The sequence below is a fragment of the Oncorhynchus clarkii genome, chromosome 13 (assembly GCF_045791955.1).
Source record: "Oncorhynchus clarkii lewisi isolate Uvic-CL-2024 chromosome 13, UVic_Ocla_1.0, whole genome shotgun sequence".
NCBI classification, from domain to species: Eukaryota; Metazoa; Chordata; class Actinopteri; order Salmoniformes; family Salmonidae; genus Oncorhynchus; species Oncorhynchus clarkii.
Genome location: NC_092159.1, coordinates 48,643,736 through 48,658,256, shown reverse-complemented (window position 1 = coordinate 48,658,256; position 14,521 = coordinate 48,643,736). Strand labels below are relative to the sequence as shown.

At 44.5% G+C, this 14,521-nt stretch overlaps 1 protein-coding gene across 1 annotated transcript in view; it reads left to right on the top strand.

Annotated features, from left to right (window-relative positions):
• The first annotated feature begins 354 nt into the window (after positions 1–354).
• The window catches only part of LOC139424010 (glutamate receptor ionotropic, NMDA 2C-like), an 82,800-nt gene continuing 68,633 nt past the window's right edge, over positions 355–14,521 (top strand). Inside the window, exon 1 of the mRNA XM_071175689.1 lies at positions 355–558. The gene's annotated coding sequence lies outside the window, so the exon portion shown is untranslated. The remainder of the gene's footprint in view (positions 559–14,521) is intronic.

Genomic DNA, 14,521 nt, shown 5'->3' with positions numbered 1-14,521 from the left:
CACACACGCAAACACCTATGCGGTATGCTTCATAACAATGAGTACATACATACACTCTCTGCCCTATTGAGCACACACATACTCACATACACACATACAGACACAGCCCACCTCGCACAACGCTCGGGGACTTGTTACCGTAACAAACCTCTCTGGGGCTAGCTGTTCCAACTTCTATCCTCACGCCTTACACTGGAAATTAGCCTGTCACTACGGCCGTGGACTGCCTCATTCTGTTTATGAGTTGCTCCTTCTTTCCTCTGGCACCTGCTTTCTTCAATCACCCTCCATCACTCTATCCATACTTCCACCCCCCACCCCCCCACCCCACCTCTCTTACCAGCAAGAGATAATGTGACCTTCTGCCAAAGTGCTGGAAACCATGCCACGGTCGCAGCGGGCTCCTCTGTTGCTACTGAAATAGACTCAAACAAGTGCCGAAAGGAAGGGAGCGGGGGAGTGAGGGAGACAAGGGAAAAAAGAGAAGCAGGACATCTGAAGCCACGGACACGGAATGAGCCGGTGGGAGCCAGGGCTGGATGCGGATTGCCAACGCAGGTAATGGATCACCTTCCCTTTCCCTTCCCCTACCACTGCCTAGCCTAGAGCTGTACCCAGACCCACCACACTTTACTGTCTCAGACTGCCTGCTTGTACCAGACAGAGAGGGGTCGGCTGGATTGAAATAATTCCAAAAACAAATGTGATTGCAATGGGCTGCTGTCAATATTGTAATGTACAATGTAATATTGTAAAGGAGGCTGCTGCTTTGTCACAGGTGCTACATGTGTTTGTTTTGCTCTTCCAAAGTAAAGAGACGGTGTAGATAGCAGACCCATCCTCCTCCCACTCAAGTCAGATGAAATGTAATGTATGCTTGGAAGTTGGAACTAAATAAACCGTTTACTGTGAACAGTGGTGACTAGATCACAGGACCTGTGTAAGGCGTCAAAGGACTGGCTGTTGGCTGTGGGACCGTGTGGCAGTATGACTGTACCTGTGTGTCTGTGGCTGTGTGACCGTGTGGCAGTATGACTGTGCCTGTGTGTCTGTGGCTGTGTGACCGTGTGGCAGTATGACTGTGCCTGTGTGTCTGTGGCTGTGTGACCGTGTGGCAGTATGACTGTGCCTGTGTGTCTGTGGCTGTGTGACCGTGTGGCAGTATGACTGTGCCTGTGTGTCTGTGGCTGTGTGACCGTGTGGCAGTATGACTGTGCCTGTGTGTCTGTGGCTGTGTGACCGTGTGGCAGTATGACTGTGCCTGTGTGTCTGTGGCTGTGTGACCATGTGGCAGTATGACTGTGCCTGTGTGTCTGTGGCTGTGTGACCGTGTGGCAGTATGACTGTGCCTGTGTGTCTGTGGCTGTGTGACCGTGTGGCAGTATGACTGTGCCTGTGTGTCTGTGGCTGTGTGACCGTGTGGCAGTATGACTGTACCTGTGTGTCTGTGGCTGTGGGACCGTGTGGCAGTATGACTGTGCCTGTGTGTCTGTGGCTGTGGGACCGTGTGGCAGTATGACTGTGCCTGTGTGTCTGTGGCTGTGGAACCGTGTGGCAGTATGACTGTGCCTGTGTGTCTGTGGCTGTGGGACCGTGTGGCAGTATGACTGTGCCTGTGTGTCTGTGGCTGTGCTTTACTTCACAGTGTCACAGAGGATTTGGCAAAGTTGATCGATTCATCATTATAAACAGGAAAAACAGAACAGCTGAGAAGGGCTGCAGTTGTACACTGCATGCTGAAACTGCCAGAGAAATTGAATTGCCACTGAGGAGTGACTATGGTCCTGTGGGACAGGAGAGTGAATGAGACTTCTGTAATTATGCTAGCATCCATCCCAGTGCTTTAGTTTCATGAATACAGAGCAGTTCCTTGACGTTTTGTAGACAAACTCTACCTGTCAATTGTCTTCTGTTATGGCACTCCCACCCTGCGTTTGCATTTCAACTGAAGGAAGAAAGAGAAAGATGAAGAAAGAAAGAAGAATGAAATTATGAAAGAAAGAGAGGGAGAGAGAGAGAAAGAGAAAGAAGGAGAGAGAAAGTGAACTTGTTAAATTGATTGTTGAAATGGGATTGTTAAACTGACCACGTTATTCAAACTACAATGACTGTATCCACAACAACGTTCAAGGTCAGATACCGGTGAGAGAACCCCAAGCAGGGAGAACTTGTCAACGTGGATATCCATATACACTGTATAAACCCCGTTAGGGTTTCCTGTAAGACAGTGGCACTGCTCTGAACAAAGACAGTTAAGAAAAAAGATCAACCACCCGGTTTTATCATTTTGGGAGGGGCATTTCACCTGAGTGCTTCCGAGACCATTTCCTAATACCTGTGGTATTTTTAGACCAGCTGGAGTGTGTGTGAGCCTGGTTCTGACCAAAGCAGATTGTCTAGTTCCATGCATGGCCAAGCATTACCTGCCTAACAGGTTGGAGATTTGTATGCCAACATAGTACATTGGCATTATGCATTACTGTGTCTACCTTTTCTCTGTGAGTTTCACTTGGGAGAGAAAAATGTGTGAGCAGAATTAAATAATGTATTATAAACAGTAGACAGTTCAGCACCAGTTGTTCTATATCGTGGTTTCCCTGATGAGATGTATAGTGAATAAGGGTGTGTGTGTGTGTGTGTGTGTGTGTGTGTGTGTGTGTGTGTGTGTGTGTGTGTGTGTGTGTGTGTGTGTGTGTGTATGTGTGTGTGTGTGTGTGTGTGTGTGTGTGTGTTGGGGGGGAGAGGGTTAACAGATGAGACGTTTCATATTTGGAAGCAAGGCTCTGTGTGACAGGGGAACGATGCATTGATCCCTGGGTATGCTGGCTCCCCTCTTCTAGAACTGGTCATCACATAGCATGGAATACACACACACACAGACGCACACACACATGCGTGCTTACACACACACACAGATGCAGACACAAGCACTCAGTCACACACTGACGCTAAAACACACACACACATACTATTGCAAACGCACAAGCACCCACACGCACATGCACACTTACATACACACACACACATTCTGACTCACCAACGAACAGAGGCACACACACTCATTCGAACCATCCTACCATGGGAGACCAAAATATACAATATCTCACCTGTCTATTTGTATATTGTTTTTGGAGGGCTATTTTAAGGGAGGCTTTTAGGGTTGAAAATATCCAGACATCCTCAACCTTGAGTATAGAGCAGGGCAACAGAGGGTTAAACCCTGAAGGACACGGGACTGGGGGAGGGGCGTACAGTAGGTCATCTAGAGAATAAATCAAATCAGCAATCAAGCCGAGATGTTTTTAACTGATGCTGGGATTAAACCAGCCTTCCTCCACTACATCACACAGTCATACTCAACCACTATTACACACACAGCACTGCACACAGAAAGGGTTCGCCAATGTTTACACTTAACTTTCTCTTTAGTTGTGTAGTTTAGACTCATAGAGCACAAACATGAGGATAATCACAGCATTCTCCACTGGGTGTTTGTCCTGCTTTAATGGTGCATGCATGTGCACCTAATCTGTGCATATGAAACAGTATAGCTTCCGTCCCTCTCCTCGCCCCTACCTGGGCTCGAACCAGGGACCCTCTGCACACATAGACAACAGCCACCCTCGAAGCATTGTTACCCATCGCTCCACAAAAGCCGCGGCCCTTGCAGAGCAAGGAGAACAACAACTTCAAGGTCTCAGAGCGAGTGACGTCACCTATTGAAACGCTAGCTAGCAATTTCACATCGGTTACACATACATGCTGCCAAGGTGAGTCTGTGGGGAGAAAGAAAAAGTTGGTTCATGTCTAAAACAACTGTCCTCATTGGTCAGTTGTGAAATGTGCACTCTGTCTGGTCTGCGCTAAACTAGGAGACCACACACCAAGTCCCATTAGCTGGCTGTTTGTTCCCTCCCCTCCCAGTGTGTCTCCAATGACCTCCAGAGCTCTTGTCTCAGGGTTAGCTGCTGCTTCGTCAGCTGTCCAGCCTGCCCCACGACACTCAGAGCTGATCAACTTCATGAAATGGTAGAGCTATCAGTCCTCACCCCATCCTCACCCAGTCTCCCCCTGTCCCTCCACACAGCAACACATCCCTCAACTCTGAGTGGAGAAAGGGCATGGAGAAGGGGGATAGGAGGGAGGTGGAGACAGAAGGCTGGTAAAATGACAAGGGGCCTTTACACCTGAACAAACAAACTAGACACACATGCATGAGATGCAAATTGATCAAGCCACAGGGACAAGCCAGACAAGCACACACTGAGCAGTCAACAATTTACTGCAGGGGGAAGGTGGCTTCATACCAGAGCAATCGAGCCAACGTCAAGTAAGAAGTGAATTCCACCCAGAACCAACGACGCTGCGTCGTCACGTAATCCTTCCAGTGATATATGGCCCTCATAAAGTAGGGAATAATTAGGGCACCATACATGTTGAGAAACACATGAACTGTAACATTTATATGTGTTTGCTGCCTGGTGTGTATGTTATAGTATGCCCCTGCAGCACTCACGTAGCAGGGGGTACAGGTCTCCGGTGATATTTTAAAGGGGAATTTAGAGGCTGGCTTCAGTCAGTGTCGTTCTCCTCCAGAAGTTTATTGCCGCTGTACTGCTTCACGGGCAACAGAGACTCCGGTCCCCATTTGTATTCAGGGTGCAGTGCTGTGTGCACCTTGTCTAACGTCCTGTCGCTGTTGAAAAGGAAAACTGACACAATGTTGCCTGGCTGGGGGAGCAGAGCGGTGTCTTCTCATCTCTCTCTCTCTCTCTCTCTCTCTCTCTCTCTCTCTCTCTCTCTCTCTCTCTCTCTCTCTCTCTCTCTCTCTCTCTCACCTTAGATCGTACAAGTGTGCATCTGTGAGAATGTGTGTGTGCACGTGTGATTTGTAATGGGAAAAAAATGTAGTAGCCTAATTGCCATCTATTCACGCTTGTTTGTGTCGGACATAATATTTCACTAGTACGACTACAACCTTAGAACCCATTCCTGAGAATTGATGTGCTGTTTATTGCAATTAGATATCGATGCCATGGCTGTCCAAATCACAATATAAAGAACATCTCTAATTCCGTTGGGCATGATTCATTTATATGAATTAGGTTTGGGGTTCTGTGATGCAGCCTTGACAAAGTGATAAAACCACAAAGTTTGAGTTTTGGGCAAAGAAGTCCCTCAGGGCTCATTTAAAGAACTTAATAAGGGTACATTCAGTTTATCAGTACCTTCAATTCGTTTTTGCACCAACACTTTCACTTCAATCAATACTTTAGCTCCACTGAAAACGTATTAAAGTCAGATGCTTTACGACTATAGCTTTCATGGGTTTCTGTAGAACAGCATTTGTAACCATGTGTATGAGAAGAGACATGTATCTGGCCAAGTTTTGGCATGTTAGTGAGATGTCAGAGAGAGAGGCGGAACTTAGTGTTGTCGCTGGTCTCAGCACATGGCAACACAACGTTTAAAGCAGCAAACACTCGATGGGATGGTAACCGTATAGTATACTGTATCCCAGAGGTAGATTATTAAACAAAGTGGTATGTTCGTACGTGGGTTAGTGCTTGTGTGAGTGGTCTGTCAAGGCGGATGGGTGGGCAGCAGCCAGCAAGTCAGCTGTCAGAGCAGGATGGTGACATCTGGACCGGGAGGGGATTCTCCCATCTCCATCGTCAGCCATGGACCTCGGCTTAACCAGGGTTTTATCCTGATCTCTGCTCCACATGCCATACGGACACACATGAGGGCCACAGACAGCACGGCCAAAAGCCAGGACTACAACCCAAAGCTTACACCACCATGACCATGTCGACCCAACCGTTTCTCACTTCACACCGTGATTTACAGTGCCTTCAGAAAGCATCACACCCCCTTGACCTTTTCCACATTTTGTTGTGTTACAAAGTGGGATTAAAATATATTTAATTGTGATTTATTGACAAAGATCTTCACAAAATACTCTGTTATGTCAAAGTGGAAGAACATTTTAATGTTTTTTTTATGAATGGAAAATAAAGCACTAATATATCTTGATTAGAAATTATTCAACCCCCTGAGTCAATACAGGTTAGAATCACCTTTGGCAGCGATTACAGCTCTGGACACCTGGATTGTACAATATTTTCCATTATTCTTTAAGGAATTCTTCAAGCTCTGTCAAGTTGGTTTTTGATCATTTGCTAGACAGCCATTTTCAGGTCTTGCCATAGATTTTCAAGCCAATTTAATTCAAAACTGTAACTAGGCCACTCAGGAAAATTCAATGCCGTCTTGGTAAGCAACTCCAGTGTATATTTGGCCTTGTGTTTTAGGTAATGCTGAAAGGTGAATTTGTCTCCCAGTGTCTGTTGGAAAGCAGACTGAACCAAGTTCTCCTCTAGATTTTTGCCTGTGCTTAGCTTTATTCAGTTTATTTATCCTAAAAATCTCTCTAGTCCTTTCCAATGACAAGCATACACCTAACATTATGCAGCCACCACCATGCTTGAACATATGAAGAGTGGTACTCAGAGGTGTTGTGTTGGATTTGCCCCAAACATAACGCTTCGTGTTCAGGACAAAAAGTGAATTTATTTGCCATTTTTTGCCGTATTACTTTAGTACCTTATTGCAAACAGGATGCATGGAACCTTGAGGAAATTTACAGTTGATTTGTCAGAGGACAAACCATACACAGAGACAAACTTCCGACAGATAAGATCTAAACCAGGCCAGAACTCTGTGTAGACCAATTTGGGTTTCCAATCTCTCCAAAAGAATGTGGTGATCGATGGTATCAAAAGCAGCACTAAGGTCTAGGAGCACAAGGACAGATGCAGAGCCTCGGTCTGACGCCATTAAAAGGTAATTTACCACCTTCACAAGTGCAGTCTCAGTGCTATGATGGGGTCTAAAACCAGACTGAAGCGTTTCGTATACATTGTTTGTCTTCAGGAAGGCAGTGAGTTGCTGCGCAACAGATTTTTCAAAAATTTTTGAGAGGAATGGGAGATTTGATATATGCCGACAGTTTTTTATATTTTCTGGGTCAAGGTTTGGCTTTTTCAAGAGAGGCTTTATTACTGCCACTTTTAGTGAGTTTGGTACACAGACAAGGTGGATCGATAGCCGCTTATTATGTTCAACATAGGAGGGCCAAGCACAGGAAGCAGCTCTTTCAGTAGTTTAGTTGGAATAGGGTCCAGTATGCAGCTTGAAGGCTTAGAGGCCATGATTATTTTCATCATTGTGTCAAGAGATATAGTTCTAAAACACTTGAGTGTCTCCCTTGATCCTAGGTCCTGGCAGAGTTGTGCAGACTCAGGACAAGTGAGGTTTGGAGGAATACTCAGATTTAAAGAGGAGTCCGTAATTTGCTTTCTAATGATCATGATCTTTTCCTCAGAGAAGTTCATGAATTTATCACTGCTGAAGTGAAAGCCATTCTCTCTTGGGGAATGCTGCTTTTTAGTTAGCTTTGTGACAGTATCAAAAATACATTTTGGATTGTTCTTATTTTCCTTAATTAAGTTGGAAAAATAGGATGATCGAGCAGCAGTGAAGGCTCTTCGATACTGCACGGTACTGTCTTTCCAAGCTAGTCGGAAGACTTCCAGTTTGGTGTGGCGCCATTTCCGTTCCAGTTTTCTGGAAGCTTGCTTCAGAGTTCGGGTATTTTCTGTATACCAGAGGGCTAGTTACTTGTGACAAATGTTTTTTGTTTTTGGGGGTGTGACTGCCTCTAGGGTATTGCGCAAGGTTAAATTGAGTTCCTCAGTTAGGTGGTTAACTGATTTTTGTACTCTGACGTCCTTGGGTAGGCGGAGGGAGTCTGGAAGGGCATCTAGGAATCTTCGGATTTATAGCACGTCTTTTGATGATGCTTGGTTGGGGTCTGAGCAGATTATTTGTTGCAATTGCAAACGTAATAAAATGGTTGTCCGACAGTCCAGGATTATGAGGAAAATCAATAAGATCCACAATATTTATTCCACAGGACAAAACTAGGTCCAGAGTATGACTGTGGCAGTGAGTAGGTCCGGAGAAATATTGGACAAAACCCACTGAGTCGGTGATGGTTCCGAAAGCCTTTTAGAGTGTGTCTGTGGACTTTTCCATGTGAATATTAAAGTCACCAAAAATGTGAATATTATCTGCCATGACTACAAGGTCCGATAGGAATTCAGGGAACTCAGTGAGGAAAGCTGAATATGGCCCAGGAGGCCTGTAAACAGTAGCTATAAAAAGTGATTGTGTAGGCTGCATAGATTTCATTACTAGAAGCTCAAAAGATGAAAACGTTTTATTTTGTAAATTGAAATTTGCTATCATAAATGTTAGCAACACCTCCACCTTTCCTGGTTACACTATGGTCACTAGTGTAACCAGGAGGTGAGGCCTCATTTAACACAGAAAAGGTTTAAGCCATGTTTCAGTCAGGCCAATCACATCAAGATTATGATCAGTGATTAGTTCATTGACTATAATTGCCTTGGAAGTGAGTGATCTAACATTAAGTAGCCCTATTTTGAGATGTGAAGTATCACAATCTCGTTCAATAATGGCAGGAATGGAGGAGGTCTTTGTTCCAGTGAGATTGCTAAGGCGAACACCACCATGTTTAATTTTGCCCAACCCAGGTTGAGGCACAGACACGGTCCCAATGGGGATAGCTGAGCTGACTACACTGACTGTGCTAGTGGCAGACAGGCTGACAGGCTGGCTGACAGGCTGGCTAACAGCCTGCTGCCTGGCCTGCACCCTATCTCATTGTGTGGCTAGGGGAGTTAGAGCCCTGTCTATGTTCGTAGATAAGATGAGAGCACCTCTCCAGCTAGGATGGAGTCCGTCACTCCTCAATAGGCCAGGCTTGGTCCTGTTTGTGGGCGAGTCCCAGAAAGAGGGCCAATTATCTACACATTCTATCTTTTGGGAGGGGCAGAAAACAGTTTTCAACCAGCGATTGAGTTGTGAGACTCTGCTGTAGAGCTCATCACTCCCCCTAACTGGGAGGGGGCCAGAGACAATTACTTGATGCCGACACATCTTTCTAGCTGATTTACACGCTGAAGCTATGTTGTGCTTGGTGACCTCTGACTGTTTCCTCCTAACATCGTTGGTGCCGACGTGGATAACAATATCCCTATACTCTCTACACTCACCAGCTTTAGCTTTAGCCAGCACCATCTTCAGATTAGCCTTAACGTCGGTAGCCCTGCCCCCTGGTAAACAGTGTATGATCGCTGGATGGTTCGTTTTAAGTCTAATACAACGGGTAATGGAGTCGCCAATGACTAGGGTTTTCAATGTGTCAGAGCTAATGGTGGGAGGCTTCGGCATCTCAGACCCCGTAATGGGAGGAGTAGAGACCAGAGAAGGCTCGGCCTCTGACTCGGACTAGCTGCTTAATGGGGAGAACAGGTTGAAAGTTTCTGTCGGCTGAATGAGTGACACCGGTTGAGCATTCCTACAGTATTTCCCTCCAGAAGCCATGAGAAACATAATTCCACTTTGACACTATGAGGTATTGTGTGTAGATCAGTGACACACAATTGAAATGTAATCCATTTTAAATTCAGGCTGTAACACAACAACACGTAGAAAAAGTCAAGCTGTGTGAATACTTTCTGAAGGCACTGTCCATCTGTGTTAGCATGACCAGGGTGAGAAGGACATGACTGATGAATCATGCCAGGCCAGTGCTGCGAAAGGCTCAAGTAAACACGTGTTAGGTAAAATAGATTACACCCCGGATACCATTGTAATCTGCTACTGCCTCTCAAAGATTATTACCCTCACGCCCTTCCACATACAATCTGTTCAATCTCGCCACAGAGAGTGCTGACAAAGCAAATGCAGAGGATGGAGTTTGGTGCTATAAATGTGATAAGGGTGTGTAGAGATATACAGTGGATATCAACATTTGTCAAATGACAGGACCATTACTGTTACGTTACTGTATTCTTGGCATTGAGAAATTTGTTGTATACCCTTGTGCCTTTGATGTATTGCCCTTAAAATAATTGATCAAACAGAAAATGTGATTAATGATCAAATGTTGGCTGATGACACAGTATATAGTCTTTCATTGGGTTTCCTTCCTAATGGGTCTGGCAATGATGACATATTGGTTCTATATGACCTGTCTGTTTGTGTTGGCAACAAATGTGTTCTGTGCACTTTCAATATAGTATGAGACATTATCACCTTCGTCCTGTGCTGCAGCTACATGAAGATGACATGGAAATGTAGTAGTCCTGCATTATTACCCATCTGCTAAGTTATTAACAACCTGCCTGTCATTGTACCACTGACACACAGAGACAGGTCATCTGCTAAGTTATTAACAACAACCTGCCTGTCATTGTACCACTGACACACAGAGACAGGACATAACCTGCTGGCCTTTGCCCTACTAACACCACAGAGACAGGACATCTGTTAAGTTATTAAAAACAACCTGCCTGTCATTGTCCACTGACACACAGAGACAGGACATCTGTTAAGTTATTAACAACCTGCCTGTCATTGTACCACTGACACACAGAGACAGGACATCTGTTAAGTTATTAACAACCTGCCCGTCATTGTACCACTGACACACAGAGACAGGACATCTGCTAAGTTATTAACAACCTGCCTGTCATTGTACCACTGACACACAGAGACAGGACATCTGCTAAGTTATTAACAAAAACCTGCCAGTCATCGTACCACTGACACACAGAGACAGGACATCGGCTAAGTTATTAACAACAACCTGCCTGTCATTGTACCACTGACACACAGAGACAGGACATCTGCTAAGTTATTAACAACAACCTGCCTGTCATCGTACCACTAACACACAGAGACAGGACATAACCTGCTGGCCTTTGCCCTACTAACACCACAGAGACTGGACACACTGTAAACGTCCAAACCCATTCTACCTTACACACCCTCAAATCCAAAAGCATAATCTTAAATCAGAAATCAGCAGGTTGTGGGCGACCCAATGCTCCCTACTTCTTTTGTTGTGTTTTCACTTTGAACAAAAACAAGGGGGTTGAGCCCTGAGCCATCTTGGGCTGGCCTTCTAGGAGTGTCTGTGTTAATCCCGCCAACTCGAATGCCCCTGCTGCCTCAGAGCTGGAGAGAAAGTGAAAGTCACTTGCAACCTAACATTACAGCCGCCAGAAACAAACCAGGTGAAGGTGGTGTGAAGCCAACAAGCATCATTCTCGGTTCTTGGATCTGAATCAACTCGACCCCAAAAGAAACAAAGAAGCGAGAAAAAGAAGGCTCATGACCAATCTATAAACTCCAGAAAAATGTGAATACATTTTGAAAGGTGGAAGAGTGACTCCCAGATGGCCACTGTTGTCATGGACTGGTAATGTTAGGTAAGTGTTGGGTTACATGTTTAGCCTGCTAGCTATATTAGCTGCTAGAGTGTTCAATGTTCAAGCTAGCTAACAAGGCTACTTAGCAAGCTAACTAACGCCTTCTGTATTTAGACTGTTTTGTACTCAAAGAAATCTAACGATGGCATCATGTAGCTACACTGCATAAACCCTACAAGATGCCCAATGCCTTTATTTCAGCTAGCTAACATTAGCTTGCTAAAGCTAGATATGCAGATTGTTTCGCATGTAGATGATAATGCTAGCTAGTGAACAGGATTTTTGGCCCAGGACCACCCCAAAAAATGGAACTAGCTATACATTTGGTACGGTAACATCACACAAGCATGTATTCCTCAGGGAGATATGGGTGGGGATTTTCTGTTATGCTTTGTGATTCAATAATTATTTTGTTGGTAATCAACCAAAATAGTCAGCTATATTTGCCTGTTGCGCATATTGCCTGCCTATATACAGCTTTGATTCCTACCTAGAGTACAGAATGAACATTAGCATAACACATGTTAAACTGGTTACAGCACCACATCAAGGACACTGTTGTGACACTGACTTATTTGAGAATTGAACCTCTGTGGCAGGGCCGTAAGATGCATTGCCGTCATACTTGCTCTGATGACCTCCTAGTAGGGTGTGAAAGGTGGGAACAGGGAGTAGCACATAACAGTTTGTGGCCTGGAGGAGTGGGACCTAACAACATTCAGTCATTCAAAACTGCTGTGTGTGGCGAGTACTTGCCTCCCGTGATCCGCTGCGGCAACATATAGGCTTTTTGCCTGGGAGCTGGGAGATAGCTGTATATGTCCTACCTTGCATGTGTGTTTTATTGTTTTAAGTGTTCAGTTGTCATTGTAATTTTCCCATTTCTTTGTATGAAAACAGTAACTTTTTTAAATTATGAATTATGTGGATTTTTACATAACAGAGATGTATTTATGTGGTCAGTCTTTTATCATGCAGCAAACAGTCCATGATTCTGTTACTACGGCAGTGTTGATGCTGATGGGAGAAAAAAAATCATATCACTAACATGTATTGGGCTCCCGAGTGGCGCAGCAGTCTAAGGCACTGCATCACTGCCTCACTACAGTCACCCTGGTTTGATTCCAGGCTGTATCACAACCGGACGTGATTTGGAGTCCCATAGGGTGGCGCACAATTGGCCCAGCGTCGTCCGGGTTTGGCTGGTATAGGCCGTCATTGTAAATACAAATTTGTTCTTAACTGACTTAAAATAAAGTATTGGAATCACGTACTGTATTAGTGCAAGTGTCAATGGCCTTTCCGAACCAAGTTTTCATAGTATTAATTCTAACCCAATGTAATTGTATATTAATTTCTCAAGCTTCAGCAGGAGAATACTCTAACAAGCATAATGTCTGCCATTCTGTATGAACAAAAGTTCCCCACCAAGTCCTTTGCACTGATGTTTCTGGAGAAACTCTTGTTAGGTTAGTAGTGAGACAGAAAGGGCGAGTCAGTCTTTGGAGGTTGTTGGCACTGTGTGGGAAATCATCAAATGAATTGTTACTTCAATAGTATACGGTAAAATGCAATGTCATATTCCTGTACACCCCACTGTATCCTGTATATATGCCAAATAATCTTTGATTTAGATTTGACATTTTTTAAATGGAATTTGAGTTAATTATGGTGAGAACGCATGCACCATTTATGAATTTAACCATTAATGAATTGATGCTTGGTAACATATTGGCCATGGTCTTACCAGAGAGAGAGGAGGTAGGCAATACTGGCAATGGTCTCACCAGAGAGAGAGGAGGTAGGTAATACTGGCAATGGTCTCACCAGAGAGAGAGAAGCTAGGTAATATATTGGCAATGATCTCACCTGACAAATAATATACTGGCCATGGTCTCGCCTGAGAGAGAGGATGTAGGTAATAATATACTGGCCATAGTCTCACCTGAGAGATGTAGGTAATAATATACTGGCCATGGTCTCAACTGAGAGAGAGGATGTAGGTAATAATATACTGGCCATGATCTCACCTGAGAGAGAGGATGTAGGTAATAATATACTGGCCATGATCTCACCTGAGAGAGAGGATGTAGGTAATAATATACTGGCCATAGTCTCACCTGAGAGAGAGGATGTAGGTAATAATATACTGGCCATGATCTCACCTGAGAGAGAGGATGTAGGTAATAATATACTGGCCATGATCTCACCTGAGAGAGAGGATGTAGGTAATAATATACTGGCCATGGTCTCACCTGAGAGAGAGGATGTAGGTAATAATATACTGGCCATGATCTCACCTGAGAGAGAGGATGTAGGTAATAATATACTGGCCATAGTCTCACCTGAGAGAGAGGATGTAGGTAATAATATACTGGCCATGATCTCACCTGAGAGAGAGGATGTAGGTAATAATATACTGGCCATGATCTCACCTGAGAGAGAGGATGTAGGTAATAATATACTGGCCATGGTCTCACCTGAGAGAGAGGATGTAGGTAATAATATACTGGCCATAGCCTCACCTGAGAGAGAGGATGTAGGTAATAATATACTGGCCATGGTCTCACCTGAGAGATGTAGGTAATAATATACTGGCCATGGTCTCACCTGAGAGATGTAGGTAATAATATACTGGCCATAGTCTCACCTGAGAGATGTAGGTAATAATATACTGGCCATAGTCTCACCTGAGAGAGAGGATGTAGGTAATAATATACTGGCCATGATCTCACCTGAGAGAGGATGTAGTTAATAATATACTGGCCATGATCTCACCTGAGAGAGGATGTGGTAATAATATACTGGCCATGGTCTCACCTGAGAGAGAGGATGTAGGTAATAATATACTGGCCATAGTCTCACCTGAGAGAGAGGATGTAGGTAATAATATACTGGCCTATGGTCTCACCTGTGAGAGAGGGTGTAGGTAATAATATACTGGCCATAGTCTCACCTGAGAGAGAGGATGTAGGTAATAATATACTGGCCATAGTCTCACCTGAGAGAGAGGATGTAGGCTATAATATACTGGCCATAGTCTCACCTGAGAGAGAGGATGTAGGTTATAATATACTGGCCATGGTCTCACCTGAGAGAGAGGATGTAGGTAATAATATACTGGCCAAAGTCTCACCTGAGAGATGTAGGTAATA